Consider the following 16311-nt stretch of genomic DNA (forward strand, 5'->3'; position numbering starts at 1 on the left):
ATGAATTTTCTTTTTATGTAGTATTATGGGATACTAGAGTGCATTGGGTTTGGAATCAAGACTTTAATTTGCAGAGTAAAGAAGCTATACCTTATTTTGGCCAAAACTGCGTTTCACCTGTTTGTTTTTTAACAATTTATCAGCCTTAGCATTTTGAGTATTAAGTTCATTCCTTAATTATTGCAGGTGACCAGGAATTTATCTTCCAGGTTGTAGCATACTGAAAAGTATGCAGTTTACTTTAGAACTTTATTTTTAAATCAATATGTTCCTGTGATGAATATACTGACTGTTCTTCCTCACACTAGAAAAACCAGTCAGTGTAAGTTAATTGTATAGACCTGGCAGTGCAAAGAACAGCATTAATAAATGGGGTGTACTGGCTTGTATAAAGGACAGATGTGAGTTTTCTGCTCTACTGTGCGATGAATTAATTTTCTCTCTTTTCTTCTGTCTCCATTTTTATATTGTGGTGACCACTGAAGACCCGCACGGAGTGTTACTGAGACTAAACTCTGGCTGTGGTGGCTGAAAATATATTATCCTCTTACTGCTGGATAACGTGTCCTGTAATTGAGCCAACTGAAGCAAACTAAGGCACCAGGGCACCAAGCCCATCCTGCAGATGGGAAAAGCTGACCAGCTGAGAAGGAAGAGCTGAGTGAAACAAGCTTCCAAACCAGCTCCTTCCACCTTCATAGTTTCTCCATGGACCCCCTTTCTCTCTTTCTCCCTTATTGGCTCATGACTGGTGCCAAAGGGATGACTTTGTCCCTAGGGCTACCACCACCACAACAGGATGCCTGATGGGTTGAAGGTAAGCAGCAGGTCAGACTCCACATCATGGTCTCTGTGAGGCTGGGGCCATGGGGACAGGTGTGGAAGATGTCTGAGAACTGGATTTGAGAGTTATCAAGTGGGGATGGGATGTGTCTGTGTTAGCTCTATGAGCCATTTAGTCTTCGTACATAAGAATAGCCATAGTGGGTCAGAACAAAGGTCCATCTAGTCCAGTATCCTGGCTTCTGACACTGACCAATGCTAGGTAGTGAACAGAACAGGTAATCATCAAGTGATCCCTCTCCTGCCATCCATTTCCAGCCTCCGATAAACAGAGGCTAAGGACACCATTCCTACCCATCCTGGCTATTGATGGACCTGTCCTCCATGAATTTGTCTAGCTCTTTTGCCTCAGGTTTAACTCAGCTGGGGAAAGAACTAAACACATGTGGTGGAAGGCTAGCTTCCCTGCTACCATTCTGCTTGACTGACCTTTGCACAGTCAGGCAACTAAGATACCTGACTCATTTCAGAGGAAATGAGCTACAGGGCTCCTCTGAGATGAAGGGAGGAGAGCCAGTGAGATTCGGCACATACTCATTGATCAAAAAGCTTGCACAGTTTCATAGGATTCTACTGCATGTACTGTTAGCCGGTGGCCAGGTAATGTGTGGTGAGGTACTCCCCTGGGTCCTAAACAACCCAGTTTTTTACTGTTAGAGCAGGCAGCTCCTAGCACACTCACCCACGGCCAGGCTGTAGTAACCAAATGGTTAAAGTTCTTTTGTTGTGCCGGCTGTGTTGCAGTGACAAAAGGGTTAACAAAATAGTTAGGCTTGGATCTTAACTAGTTACAAGTTTATTTAAGCTACAGTTATAAGCGGGCGGTTACAAAAGGCTATTGTTTACTTCTTATATGCTAGCAAAGTACAGGTGTTTACAAGTTACGTTACAATCCAATACAAAGATATCTGTTATCATCTAACACAATGATATCTTGACACTAGTTACAGAGCTCTAATTCTTTAGCTGTGCACAAAAAAAGTCAGAGACCTAGCATGGGTGTATCTTACCCTCTCTGCGTCTCTTGATACCAGCGTAGCCAAGCCGGATCGGTCACTCAATTCCGCGGAAAGACGAATACGAGGTTGGGCGTCCCCAGTAGTGGACCTCGGGAGGCAATCACCTGACCCGACCAGCAGGTAGTTGGTTGAATGCACTCAAAGTTAGAGTTCTGCTGGACCCATCTTTTATACCCCTTTTGGGTTATGCATTCTCTTTCTTATATATGGTGCCAGATCATACTGGTCTGTCTTTGTGACGCCAGTTTGTTACAAGGATATTTCTACTTAGTTTGCACTTGTAAGACAAGAGATAAGCAATTTAGGAGTACAGGACATTCTTTTGTGCGGGCGGGGCACGTCCCCTTCTGGGTGATTGTGTGTGTGCATCATATTGATCAATGCCAGCTGGGGTGATTTCTTGAGGGTCCACCCCCCCCTCTCATGTTGACAGTCTGGCCTGTTAGCCTTCTAGCTGTACTTTCTGCTTCTCAGGGTCACGATAAGCTAGCATATCTGGGCCTCAATGAGGGCATCAAAGACTGTGCTGTCAGCAGCCGTTTCCGTGCCCTGTGTGCTCCTCAGTGGAGGGGGGCAACGAGCAAGCTGGCTTGTAAGGGGGAGACTTTGTCTGGCTACATGTACTCACCATGGCCTTTGTTTAGGCTTTAAGGTCACCACCACTGCAAATATCTCTGGTGGCCTTTCAACACTTTCCTTTCCAATTTTCTATGATTTTAAGAGCAAAATTAATAAAGCAATATTCTTTCTCTGATGGTGTCACTAATCTGTCTCTCTCCACGTCCATGGGAAAGTGGATTGACACTACAGAAAATGTAACTGAAAAATATGATTTCTTTATAGCTGGATTTTTTTTTGCTCTGATGTACACAGCATTTTTGCTGACTTGGGAATTATGCAGATGTCAATCACATATCATGAGAATTTTATAGACATCACAGTAATTTTAAGAAGTCACTTTTTTTAAATACTTCCTTTTATTGAGGTTGAGGAGCGTCATTTAGCTGATAACTTCACAATGATTTATTTCCAATGACACACTACTTCTTTTGCTCCCTTTGCTGCTCTGCCTGGCTTATGTTATTGGTCTGTCTCTCCTGTACAGAATATGGATTTAAATGACTATATTAGATCACTCTCCTGACACAAAGTACACTGAGGTCACTGACAGCTTTTTTTTTTTTTGAACTTCAATGGGCTTTGGACCAGGAGTTTGACGCAACCATGTCTAGAGGCAAACCGGCAGTTACACTGCTTCCAGAGACTCACTGTGATCCTTTAAACGATAGCAATCTTATTGAAAAAAAGGAGTCTGCTGGACCAAGATATTTATTTTTAAAGGATGCAATAGTTACAGCTCTTCGGGCATATTTGCAGAATGAAAAAAGAACAAAAAAATCAAGATCCTGGTATTCGGCATAATGGATGGTTCAGTTAGGAGAGGCAGACCCCACAGAGAATGGGTAGATAATATAGTTGATTGGTGCGGAGCTAGTCTACAAAAATGAAGCCAGTCCTCTCTGCAGAGGAAAGGATAGAAGGAAATAGTGAGATAGTCATCAAACACCAACAGGAACTGAGCCCATGGTTGTTGTTGATGAGGATGATGTTGAATATTGAACACAACTAAAAATGTCCTTGGGGGTAAATCCTAAAATATCCAATGGACTGGAAGCAATCAGTTCAATAGAAGTGGCTCTAAAAATCTATAGAATTTATCATAGGCTGATAATCCTCCATTGGTCCTTATCAAATATAAACTACGTCTACACGGGGATGCTACGTCGAAATAGCTTATTTTGATGTAGCGAAATCTAAATAAGCTATTTCGATGAATAGCGTCTACACATCCTCCAGGGCTGGTGCCGTCGATGTTCAATGTCGATGTTGGGCAGCACCACATCGAAGTAGGCGCTGCAGGGGGGCATCTACACACCAAAGCGGCCCACATTGAAATAAGGGTGCCAGGAACAGCTGCAGACAGGGTCACAGGGTGGACTAGCACTTCCGGGGAAACAGCACGCCGCTCCCTTAAAGGGCCCCTCCCAGACACATTTGTGCTAAACAGCACAAAATCCACAGAGCCGACAACTGGTTGCAGACTCTGTGCATGCAACATGGATCCCCAGCTGCAGCAGCAGCAGCCAGAAGCCCTGGGCTAAGGGCTGCTGCACACAGTGACCATAGAGCCCCGCAGGGGCTGGAGAGAGCGTCTCTCAACCCCTCAGCTGATGGCCGCCATGGCAGACCCCGCTATTTTGATGTTGTGGGATGCAGATCGTCTACACGTGCCCTGCTTCGACGTCCAACGTCGAAGTAGGGCGCTATTCCCATCTCCTGTTGGGGATAGCGACTTTGACATCTCACTGCCTTACGTCGATTTCAACTTCGAAATAGAGCTCGCCACGTGTAGACATGGCGGGTGCTATTTCGAAGTTGGCACGGCTACTTCGAAGTAGCCGGCTCATGTAGATGCAGCTATAGACTGTAGAATTCTGTAGTTGGCATAATATTCCCTATTCACTTGTAAAGGATGGTGTAGAAAACCCACAGAAAGTTTTTATGGGATTTTTCCATAAGAGTTTGGAGGAGAATTTTCCCTAAATGGGTTCAAACAAGCTAGGAGGAGCCATATGACAGGAACAAGAGTAAGTCTTCTCCTGACTTAATCCCATGCTGCTTGGATAAATTGTTGCAGCCCATACATGGAGCCATGGGGGCTAATGCAAGGTGCATTGTCCCAGTGAACCGAATCCCATATAGAACTTTCCTCACCTTCCTACTGGCTCCAGATTTGTGCCTTTTACTGACGTTACCGAAAATTCGGTCTGCCTAGCTGAGAGCCAATAACAACTAGATAGGGTTAAGGAAGATTACTTTATTTCTGCAGAAAGAAAGGAGAGCCAAGTACCTTGGTACAAAGACTCTGCCTGGATACAAAGCCAGGGACCTTTATACAGTGGCTGCACTGAGCTGATATGTGATTGGTGGTTAACAGGAGACTCTGCAAAACAGTGTTTTTGCAGAATATAGATAAGAAATGATCTGAAGCTGGTTTTGGCTGCTTCAGGGCTGCAAGGGGGAGACAGTGCAAAACTTCAAGGGGCTGCTGTGTATATGAGGTCTCCACTGGCTGCTGAAACCAAAATGGCTGCGGACTGCCCATACCACACTTTCCCATTACACTGATATGATTGGTGATTGTCAGAATGTTGTGGTGTATGGGGTTTAGAATGGAGGCCATCGAAATCATGTGCATATGTCACATAAGGACTTAGACTCATGTCTCCTGAGACTAGCAAATTAACCTACATAAATCACCATGTACAGTCACATCTTAAAGAGCATTGTCCTTACCCCTTCTTAACATGTAGTCAAAATAAAATTTCCCCCAAATAATAAAATGAAGACAGTAATTAAGACATTGGGTAAACTATATTCCTCCCTTTACTTTTACATATCCCTTGCGAATGCTACGGTCACATTCCATATATTTTATAGTCAATTTTATTTTTTTCACTTAAAATTAGAGAGGTTTAATTATGCACAGGAGCATTTTATTTACTATGGTGTTTCCCTTTGATGTTATATTAATTGCAAAGTCTACAGCAGATTAGCCTATGACTCCTCTATCGTGATGATTCAACATACACAATTGCACACAAGAAGAGCAAAATAGACCTTACCTATGGTAAGTTTTAATAATAGTAGAAGTAAATATTTATATTATAGTAATGCCCAAAAGTTCCAGGTCAGAACAAGGTGTAGATCTGGCTTGACATAAATGATTTGTATCATTTCTTAGCGGGTATGACTACAAAGGTGAATGGAAGACTAAATTGTACATAGGGGCTTGACATGCAGCATGCTGGAGACAAGATGTCTGCATTCACAAAGTTAACATCCGCCACCTTGGATCTAGGAGCAATGGACAAGATACACCTAGAATAAAGCATAGACAGAGCATACTGTAGACGGGGTCCTGCAATGTAACTGGGCCAGTCTAAAATCACGTCACTGCTCTTTAAAGTGTAAATTCTAGCTAAACTGAACAATTGTTTCCATGTTCTTGAAATACTGTATGAAAACTGCATTGCATAACACACTTTTGTATTTTAATCAAAAGTCAGTTGTGATATAGACTCAGATTTTTCAGATCAGAAGGGAACATCATGATAATCTAATCAAACCTCCAGCACATTGCAGGCCACACAACCTAATCCACCCACTCCAGTAATACATCAGACCTCTGTCTCAGTTACTGAAGTCTTTGCATCAAGATTGAATGACTTGGTGTGACACGTATAACACATACTCACATGAAAAGTAATATGTAATGTGTATATAGGGCTTCTGTGTAACTCTGAATGTTGGTATAGCTCTATGTATTCCCTCTTTGCTTGGTTCTGATCAACTCAGTATAGAATCATAGAATCATAGAACACTAGAACTGGAAGGGACCTTGAGAGGCAATAGAGTCCAGCCCCCTGCTCAAATGGCAGGACCAAGTACTATCTAAACCATCCCTGATAGACATCTATCTAACCTGTTCTTAAATATCTCCAGCAATGGAGATTCCACAACATTCCTTGGCAATTTATTCCACTGTTTGGCGCCCTGACAGTTAGGAACTTTTTCCTAATATCCAGCCTAAACCTCCCTTGCTGCAGTTTAAGTCCATTGCCTCTTGTTCTATCCTCAGAGGCCAAGAAGAAGTTTTCTCCTTCCTCCTTATGACTCCCTTTTAGATACCTGAAAATTGCTATCATGTCTCCCCTCAATCTTCTCCTTTCCAAACTAAACAAGCCCAATTCTTTCAACCTTTTTCATAGGTCACATTCTCTAGACCTTTAATCATTCTTGTCGCTCTTCTCTGGACCCTCTCTAGATTCTCCACATCTTTTTTTGAACTGCGGTGCCCAGAACTGGACACAATACTCCAGCTGAGGCCTAACCAGCACAGAGTAGAGCGGAAGAATGACTTTTTGTGTCTTGTTCACAACACACCTGTTACTGCATCCCAGAATCATGTTTGCTTTTCTTGCAACAGCATCACACTGTTGACTCATATTTAGCGTGTGGTCCACTATAATCCCTAGATCCCTTTCTGCTGTAGTAGTTCCTAGACAGCATCTCCCCATTCTGTATGTGTGAAACTGATTGTTCCTTCCTAAGTGGAGCACTTTGCATTTGTCCTTATTAAACTTCACCCTGTTCACCTCAGACCATTTCTCCAATTTATCCAAATCATTTTGAATTATGACCCTATCCTCCAAAGCTGTTGCAACCCCTCCCAACTTGGTATCATCTGCAAGCTTGGTATCATCAGCTTTGCTTTATGCCAAATAAAGGCAGATGAATGAGAAATTCAGAAATTACACTAAGGGCTTGTCTACACTTGCCCCCGTCTTCGAAGGGGGCATGTTAATCAGGGCCAGGGGAGATTACTAATGAAGTGCTACAGCATGTACAGCACGCTACAGGCTGATTCTCTCCCACAGCAACTCAGAAGTGTCAAACTTCGAAGTGCCAGCATGTGACTAGCTGTGGGCACCTCAAAGCACACGCCGAACATCGAAGTTCCCTCAAGGAGTAAGGGAACTTCGAAGTTCGGTGCATTCTTCAAAGTGCCTGTGGCTACACTGCCTGTCAGCACTTTGAAGTTAGCTGCTTCAAAGTTCCCGCAGCAGCCATCATGCTAATGAGGTGCTGCATATGCATGGCAGCACCTCATTAGCCTCCTCCAACCTGCCTGCTTAGCATGCCCCCTTCAAAGGAGAGGGCAAGTGTAGTCTCACCCTAAATGATTTGAATCCCAGAGAATTGGGCAACGTTTTGTCCCAGAACTGGAGAAGGTTCTCTGGATAAATTGAGTGGAAAAGGTCCTGGAGGGAATCTCAACGCTAGCAAACCAATATAGTGTGTGTTATACAAACACAGAAAACGAATAATACCATTGTCAGCCATCCCTGGGTGATGTATGTACTGCACTGGGCCTAGTTCATTCTCTTCATCAGAAAAAAAAATCACATCAATGCTCTTTAAAGTGTAAATTCTAGCTAAACTGAACAATTGTTTCCCATATTCTTGAAATATTATATGAAAACTGCATTGCATAACACACTTTTGTATTTTAATCAAAAGTCAGTTGTGATATAGACTCAGATTTTCAGATCAAAAGGGAACATCATGATAATCTAATCAAACCTCCAGCACATTGCAGGCCACGCAACCTAATCCACCCACTCCAGTAATACATCAGACCTCTGGCTGAGTTACTGAAATCTTTACATCAAGATTTAATGACTTGGTGTGACAGCAAACCCACTCTTTACATTACATTAGACCTGTTAGAAAACCACGCTGCAGAGGAAGGCAAACCTCTTTCCTAGCTCACTGCCAATGTGATCCAGGGGAAATTCCTTCTAATTTACAAATACAAAAATTAGTCAGACCCTGAACACATGGGCAAGGTCCACCAGGAAGTCACCTGGGAAGCAATGCTCTGTACTAACTCAGAGATGTATCTATCATGTGTTATTAAATTATAATGCTTATGGGAAACTTCTTCACATCTCTCTCTTCTCCCCTCCCAATCATTCAAAACAAAGAGAAAAGTACTTCCTGTGTTTCCACAGATCATTTTTACTGTTTTAGAGATTTTTGTAATAGTCCAAACTATTTCTAAACTACCCATTTCAGTTCTTGATTTTATATCTTGTCAAAAGATGTGTTCCATCTTCTGTGAACCCTGCAGAGAAGACCTCTGAATCTTTTGGGTACAAAAGAAGCAAACAGGTTGAATCTCTCTAGTTCAGCACTCTCTGGTTCAGTAATATCCATGATCCAGCATGATTTTAGTTAGCTGGATTCTTTTTATCATGACTGTAGCCAAGTTTCCTGCATATCCCCTCTTACCCTGTCAACACTACTCCTTTCCCCAGGCTGGGACCAGAGGCGGGGGCAGCTGCAAATCCTCTGGCTGTGGCCAAATGAAAAGCCCCAGGGCTGGTGGGTGGGACATTGGGCAGCAGCAAAGAGGCCAGCAGCCAGGTCCTGAGGGTGACATCTGGGTCCTGGGTGGGAGCTAGCATCTGGGACCCAGGGGCTGTCATTAAAGCCCCCAGTCCATGGTTTATCTCCCATGGTCCAAGAAATTCTCTAGTTCACCAGCAGTAAGGTTGGAGGCTGCTGGCCTAGAGAAGTGCAGCCTGCAGTTATAGTCATTTTTGCCAAGACATGCAGAGGTCTTCTCTGCAACCTTTGCAGCAAATGGAACATAGTCCCTGCTGAACTTTCTGATGCATGCAGATTTCTTTGGAAAGAGATCAGCTGGCTGTTCAGGAGACATACAGATTTCAAAATACCTTCCACTAGTTACTGACCATGTGGCAACATCAAAAGTGTCTAGGGAGACTTTATGCTGTGACAAAAGTTGGTGGTCCTCTGCATGACACTACTGCTGCACCAGCATTTCTGAAACGCTGGTGAAATTTTCAGCAATGCAGTATAGTAGCTATGGAAATGTCACATAAGACCTTCATGTTTCATCCATCTGAAAACTATGACAAAAGATTCATATTAAAATACACACCATAATGGACACAAATAGAGCTATGCAGAGCTCATCTTTAAAAGGGAAGGCAAGGATGATGGGGGGAATTACAGATCAGTTGCTCTACTGTCAGTGTTTGGAAAGGAGCCTGGAGAAAGGAGGCTAATAAATAATAGTCAGCATGGATTTGTCAAGAACAAATTGTGCTAAACCAACCTTTTTCACATGGAGCAAATAATGCTAAACCAACCTTTTTGACAAGATTAGTTGCCTACTGGTTTGGGAAATTAGTAGACATACTATATCTTGGTTTTTACTAAGGCTTTTGGAACAGTCCCACATATTCTTATTTCAAAATAGCTTCTTTCGAAAGAAGAAAACCAGTGCAGACACTGCTCTTTCGAAAGAAAACCCCATCTTCGAAAGAATCCTTCTTCCTTCTTCAAAAGAGCAGTGTCTATACTGGCTTTCTTCTTTTGATAGAAACTATTTTGAAATATGAATATGCAAATTATGTACCAGATATGTAAATCTGCACCTTGTTCGCATTTTAGATTTCCCTCATTTGCATGCCTTTTTCGAAAGAGAAATGAAAGTGTAGACACAGCCAAAGAGTAGTTACTGATGGTTCACTGTCAACCTGGAAGGCTGTATCTAGTTGGGGTCAGGCAGGGTCTTCGCTCTTCCAGTATTATTTATCATATCCACTAGTGACTTGGATAGTGGAATGGAGGGCATGCTTATAAAAATCTGTCACTGACACCAGGGTGGGAGGGGTTACAAGCACTTTGGAGGATTTGATTAGATTCAAGAGCACCTTGATAAATTGGAGAACTGGTCTGAAATCAACAAGATAAAATTCAGGAAATATGAATACAAAATAGAAAGGAAAAGCAACTGTACAGCTATAAAGTGAAGAATAACTGGCCAACAGTAGTACTTCAGAAAAGGATCTGTGAGGTTGTACTAGATCATATGGTGCATATGAGTTAACTATATGATGCAGTTCTGAAAGCTGGAAATATCAGGGTGGGAGTGTATTAACAAGCATATTAAATGTAAGTTATGAGAGGTTATTGGTGCACTCTAGTTGGCACTGGTGAGGCTTCAGCTGGAGCAATGGGTCCTGTTCTGAGCACCACACGTTAAGAATGATGTGGACAAACTGGGGAGAATCCAGAGGACAGCGAAAAAATGATAAAACATTTAGAAAATCTAACTTATAAGGATGGGTTCATGGGAACCTGACAAGCCTTCAGCTATGTTAAGGACTGTATTAAGACAACAATAATCAATTGTTCATTGTAACCTCTAAAGGGAGGACAAAAAGTATGTAACTGGCTGAATCTGTGGGGAGGGAAATGTAGGAGATATGTTAGGAAAAATCTGTCTAAATTTCAAAGTGGAATGAGCTTCCAAGGAAGGTTGTAGAATCCCTATCACTGGAGGTTTTTAAGCATAAGTTAGAGGAGGATTTGTCAGGGACATCTGGTCATGTCTCAGAATGAGAGCCTACATTAGTCCCTTCTAGACTTACACTTCTGTGATTCTATGACTCCTTCTGGAGACAGCCTTTTCAAATACACCCTACACATGAAGGGTTTGTCTACTGACTCACCCCTCACAGAGGGGTTAAAATTTTTCAGTAAGATCAAGGGAACTTCCTGGTGAGTCATGCTGGCAAGTGGATCCGGCTAGAATTCAGACCCCGTCCGGCTCTACTTGCTCCGTACACAGGCACCCCGATCTCCACTCACTTTACTCTAAATTGTCTATTTGGCCCAGCATAAAGCAAAGGGAGAGGGATAGTTTCTTCACACTAGAGGCACTGAGGGCGTAAATACAGACGATTTGAATTTGCAAAAAGGTTTCTAAAAATGTTTAGTTTATCTTGTATAAACTCAGTGCAATTTCATATAAAGTTCCAGTGCTTGATTTTACAAGTTACTTAGCAGGAAATAAAATAGGTAAGACACGGTAAACCAGATATAAATCACATCTGTTATTTTTATTTTTATTTTTTTCATTCAAAATTTATCATGAATTCTTGAAGCACTATCATGTGTTTTTTAAGCCTACGAGCCAAGACTTATGTACTACAGACAATCCATAAAGAAATGTAAAAAGTTTTGGCAAATGTTTAGGAAATTATGGGTCTAAATATGAAACTGAGGTAGACAGACACGATAATGATAGATGGAGATAGACCATCCTCACCTCAGCCCATTGGCAGAATTGATTTTTGCTCCCAGAGAAATAAAAAGATCTCAGTGCTGTCATAGTATTGCATGAATGAAGGATCAGAGTGTAAAGGCATCTGCTGTAGCATGCAGCAACTTTATAGCTTAAACTAATAAGTGTAGTATTTGATGTGCTGGCACTCAGATAGACCAAATGTAGTGAAGAAAATAAGGTTGCCATGGTAAGTACACAAGATTTTTATTGGATGGCAGAATAAACAGGCACATGAAATTTGTTGTATACAGTACTGGTCCTCTGAGATGTGATGCCTTAGACATTATTTTCTAACTTGTTTTTAAATAAAGATTTGTGGTGGCTGTGTCAATAATTGAAATGCTCAATAGTTTTTCACACTGATATTTGGGAAATAGCATCATCTTTAAAGTGCATAATGGAGAGAGACTTCTACATGAAAAAAATCTCCAATCTGTGCATAATTAGCAGCTCTGAGTAGTTAACTTTGTTTAGTTTAATCAACCACTGTGGGGTAGTTACAACTTGAGTTTGATTTTTCCTGTCTGGGATACTATTTTTACACTGGTGTAGTTCCACTGACTTCAAAAGATTAGTTCCTGATGTACATTAGTAGGAAAAGTAACTAGTACAAGATTGTTGTGTCCAAGAAGAAAAATGCACAATTCATTTCAAATATACTTAATTGTATTTCAATCTTTATTTATTTTGTGTCCATTACAGAAAACTGGAATTGAGCAAATAACTCATTTTACAGTTCAACATTGGCTCCAGGCAATTAAAAACCACATTAATTTCAGGCCATTAAAAAGCACATTAAATTTTGTAAGGTGTTGGTAAACTGAAAAAAAATGAATGTTTCAAGTAAGACAAAATGTTTAGTTTGCCTTGAACTAAAATATTTCATTTTGATTTTAAAAATAAATTGTTTAGCTTACAAATTAGAAAATTACCATGTTTTTTTGTTGTGAGGGTGGAATTTTTGCTAGGTTGTTTTGGGGTTACCAAACCCATGAAAATGCAGTGAAGGTAACACATGATGTGTCCATCATCCCACAATTCCAGTCAAAAAATGTTTTGGAAGCAAAAATTCATGTGTTCCACACTAGTTGCACACAACTAACCATGTTTTTGGTAAACAATAGAAATATATGCCAAAACTTTCAGACTTAAGTGCCTAATGTTAGGCATCTAAATTCACATTTAGGCCACATAAATATCAGACAAATGTTTAGGTTCCTATGTGTGGATTTATGGTCTGTTTAATTTAAATTACTGTCCTTGCTTTGCTATTATGCCTTTCATTCCATTGGTAAAAATTCATTATTGCAAAATGTGTCTCATTAATAAGTCCCTACAAAACTCACCATCTGTTTTTGTAATTTTACAATTATAGATTTTTTAAAAAATGTAAATTTAATTATTTTAGCTATTTAAACCTGAATTTCCATGATATTGTACTTGTAGGTGTCCTGATCCCAAGAAGAATTTATGGAGTGGTAGGTCACAAGATTTTTGTGGAGGAGTGGCAGTACTGTTTCTCATACTTCTAGGTTGCTGTTGGCAGCAGCACTGACTTCAGAGCTGGGCTGCTGGAAGGTCGCAGCTGCTGGCTGGAAGCCCAGCTCTGAAGATGAATCCACCTTCAGCAGTAGCGCAGAGGTAAGGATGGCATTGTATGGTATTACCACCCTTACTGCTGTGCTAATGCTCAAAGACTTGGGCCCTCAGTCAGCAGACATCACTGTCTAGCCATCCAGCTCTGAACTCAGTAGAACAGAAGGGTTTTGTGGCTGCTGCTGGCAGGGCGCTGCTTTCAGAGCTGGGCACCCTGCAAACTCTTCTCTGTCCGATGAGCTCTAAATCAATCCAGAAACAAGGGAGGCAATATCACGAACCGCCCCCCCCATATTAGGTGAACCCCCTGCAACTTTCTTTCTGTACTTGAGTCAAATATGTTACATCTGTTTAGCCAATGTAACTGCACTTTTCAAAAGATACTCTGATGTACTGTCTGTCTTCATGTCTCTCTGGCCTCTCAATCCCATCTTTGGAGTGGAGTTATATCTTGCAATCCATAGTATCCTGCACTTCTGTCGATAACATAGTGCTGTTTGCACTCACTCGATGCCTTTGGTAGGGTTCTCGGCATGCAACATGTCCTCGGTAAACTGCAATGCTAGTTCCTTTGCACTCATTTAGATGAACTATCTGGGCCAAGAATGTTAACATGACCCAGCCACTGTACATTAGACAGTGTTAAACAAGAGTGGGGGCTTGGGATAAAGAGATCTCAGCCTGCTTAGTACAGATTGCACCTCCCTGTTCTGGCATGGCTGGGACCTGACCAGTCCCGGACAATAGAATTTGCCAGACCAGGAGATGTTTCCTGTCACTGGTCCCCAATCCACCACCCCTCCTCCCCTTCCCCCACCCCACTGGACGGCTCACCCATTCAGTGTTGTGTGGGAGCCCTACCTTAGGCTGCTGCTCAGGCTCCCACTCATGCTGCTAGTGCCACTGGGGATCATGAGATCCAACTCCAGCCAGTAGGGCTGCTAGGGATGTGGCTTCAGTACCACATGGCTGCCAAACACGGCTCCCAGGAGAAACGGCTGTGGCCAGTCCCTGGCATGGCTGCTCCTGGCTCCAGGCCCAGCCCTATGGAACTGCCAGGGGAACCAAGCTCCATCTGTGGCCACAAGGGCTTCCCAGGAGCTGGCTGAAGCCCCACAGGGCTGCCCAGGATGCTACTCAGCTTGGCAGGACTGCCAGGAGAGTCCAGCACTGGGACCAGCCCCAGCTCTTGCCCCATGGGGCTGCTCAGGACGTGGTTCTAGCCATGCACAGCTGCCCCAGCCCAGGCTGTGAGGGGCTGCCTGCAGGCATTGGCACAGGCCCTGCACAACTACCTGCCCCCTGAGCTGCTGGGGATGAAGGATCTTACTTGAGCAGCTGCCCCACTGTGGGCATGACAAGGATGCCAGCTCTAGCCACCTAGAGCTGCCTGAGGACCTGGGCTGCACCTTGCCTTCATGCCCCATTCTCTGGTTCAGGAACATCCCAGGTTCTGCCAGATAAGGGATGTTGCTGGACCAGGGAATGTTAGTTTTAAGAAGTACATCCTGTACCATGGCAAACACACCACTAAAATTCCTTTTAACCTTTTGGTAAAAACCTAGAAAAGGGAAAATTGCTACAGCATTTGAAATGAAAATTACCAAGCAAGGTTTAAATTTTAACAACCTCCTTTGATCCCTCTCCCTTTAACTGGAAAGAGTATTTAGAAGGGAAAGCCCCACAATCTCTTAGATGGTATTAAGGATATTAATCACTTTCCCTTGTGAAGAAAAAATGAAGTTAGTTGAGATGGATTGGAGCTGCTGTTGTTAAAGTCCAATCCCATTTCCTTTGCAACAAAACAAGACAAACACACATAAAAGTGGGAGGGGGGAAACACCAAAGATAGAAAATGCAGCTTTTGTCTTTGATGTTCAGTCTGACTTGCAGTTTTGTTGCTGGAAAAACATAAGAACAGTATCTGGCCCTTATTAGCCACTTTGAGATCTAGCAAACTCATACCAGAATTGGGCTTTTGTGGCATTGCTTTTAACTGCATCTTCCTGGTCAGTAGCTTACAGCCATGTTGTTAAATAGATCTTCTTGCCCAGCTATGCAGACACTTACTAAGGAGAAGGCGAACGCATGCAGATAGGAAAGAGAAGAAATGAAGTGGGGAAAGGAAAATAACATAGAAAGGGAGCAGTGGAGTTTGGAAAAGCCTTGCCCACATTCCAGGAGATTTAGGGAGTCCGTCAGAGTTAACAGATGTGGCCGTATCATTTGGGTTACTCCCTCTGGCCAAGTTTGGTGATAACATCGCTCAGGATCAGGATGACAGAGGCTCAGAGCAACAGTGGCTCCCAACCTTTTTGGTAACAGGGCACACTTCACTGACACAAACAATTCCATGGCATGCCCACTTTTTCAGCTGAATCGATTGCTCATAAACATCATACTAACATTTACTATGGTTACAGTCTTACTAGAGAGGTTCACAACTAAGTGATGCACACAGCAAGCTAAACAAGGATCAAAGGCATTAATGCTTCAAATCCACCACAGAATACACTGTTTTAGACAATGAGCACAGACACATTTACAGAATCAGCTCAGTGCCATGCCAGGGATGTTGAGGAAATGATTAACCACTGAAAGGAGGTTCCCATCCCCACCAGCCCATTGGAACCAGGATATGGCATTGAAACTGATCCCTAGCCCCAGCAGGGTCTCGCCTTCCCGCTCTTCCTCCTTGCCACAGCAGGGACTGGAGATGGGCTTCCTGCTAGCTTGTTCAGGCCAGGAAATAGTGTTTCAGCTGCCTCCTGGAGTGAGTGGGGTCCTGCAGGAGTAACATTTGCCCTATGGTGGCTCTGCAAAAGCCACTGTGGATGTGTGTGTGGTGGGGGATGGGTGGGTGGGAATTGATGAATTCCATGAAAGTTGGGACTCAGGCAGGCTTGACTCTTCAAAGAAACACAGTGAGTGGAAATTGGTGAAACTTTCTGGCACACTTAGACAGTTCCCATTGCACACCAATGTGCCGAGGCACGCTGGTTGACAACCACTATCGTAGAGGATTGTGGGTATGGCAGCCATGATGGTGGGGCTCACTCTAGC

This window comes from Carettochelys insculpta, chromosome 1 (genome assembly GCF_033958435.1).
Source record: "Carettochelys insculpta isolate YL-2023 chromosome 1, ASM3395843v1, whole genome shotgun sequence".
Classification (NCBI taxonomy): domain Eukaryota; kingdom Metazoa; phylum Chordata; order Testudines; family Carettochelyidae; genus Carettochelys; species Carettochelys insculpta.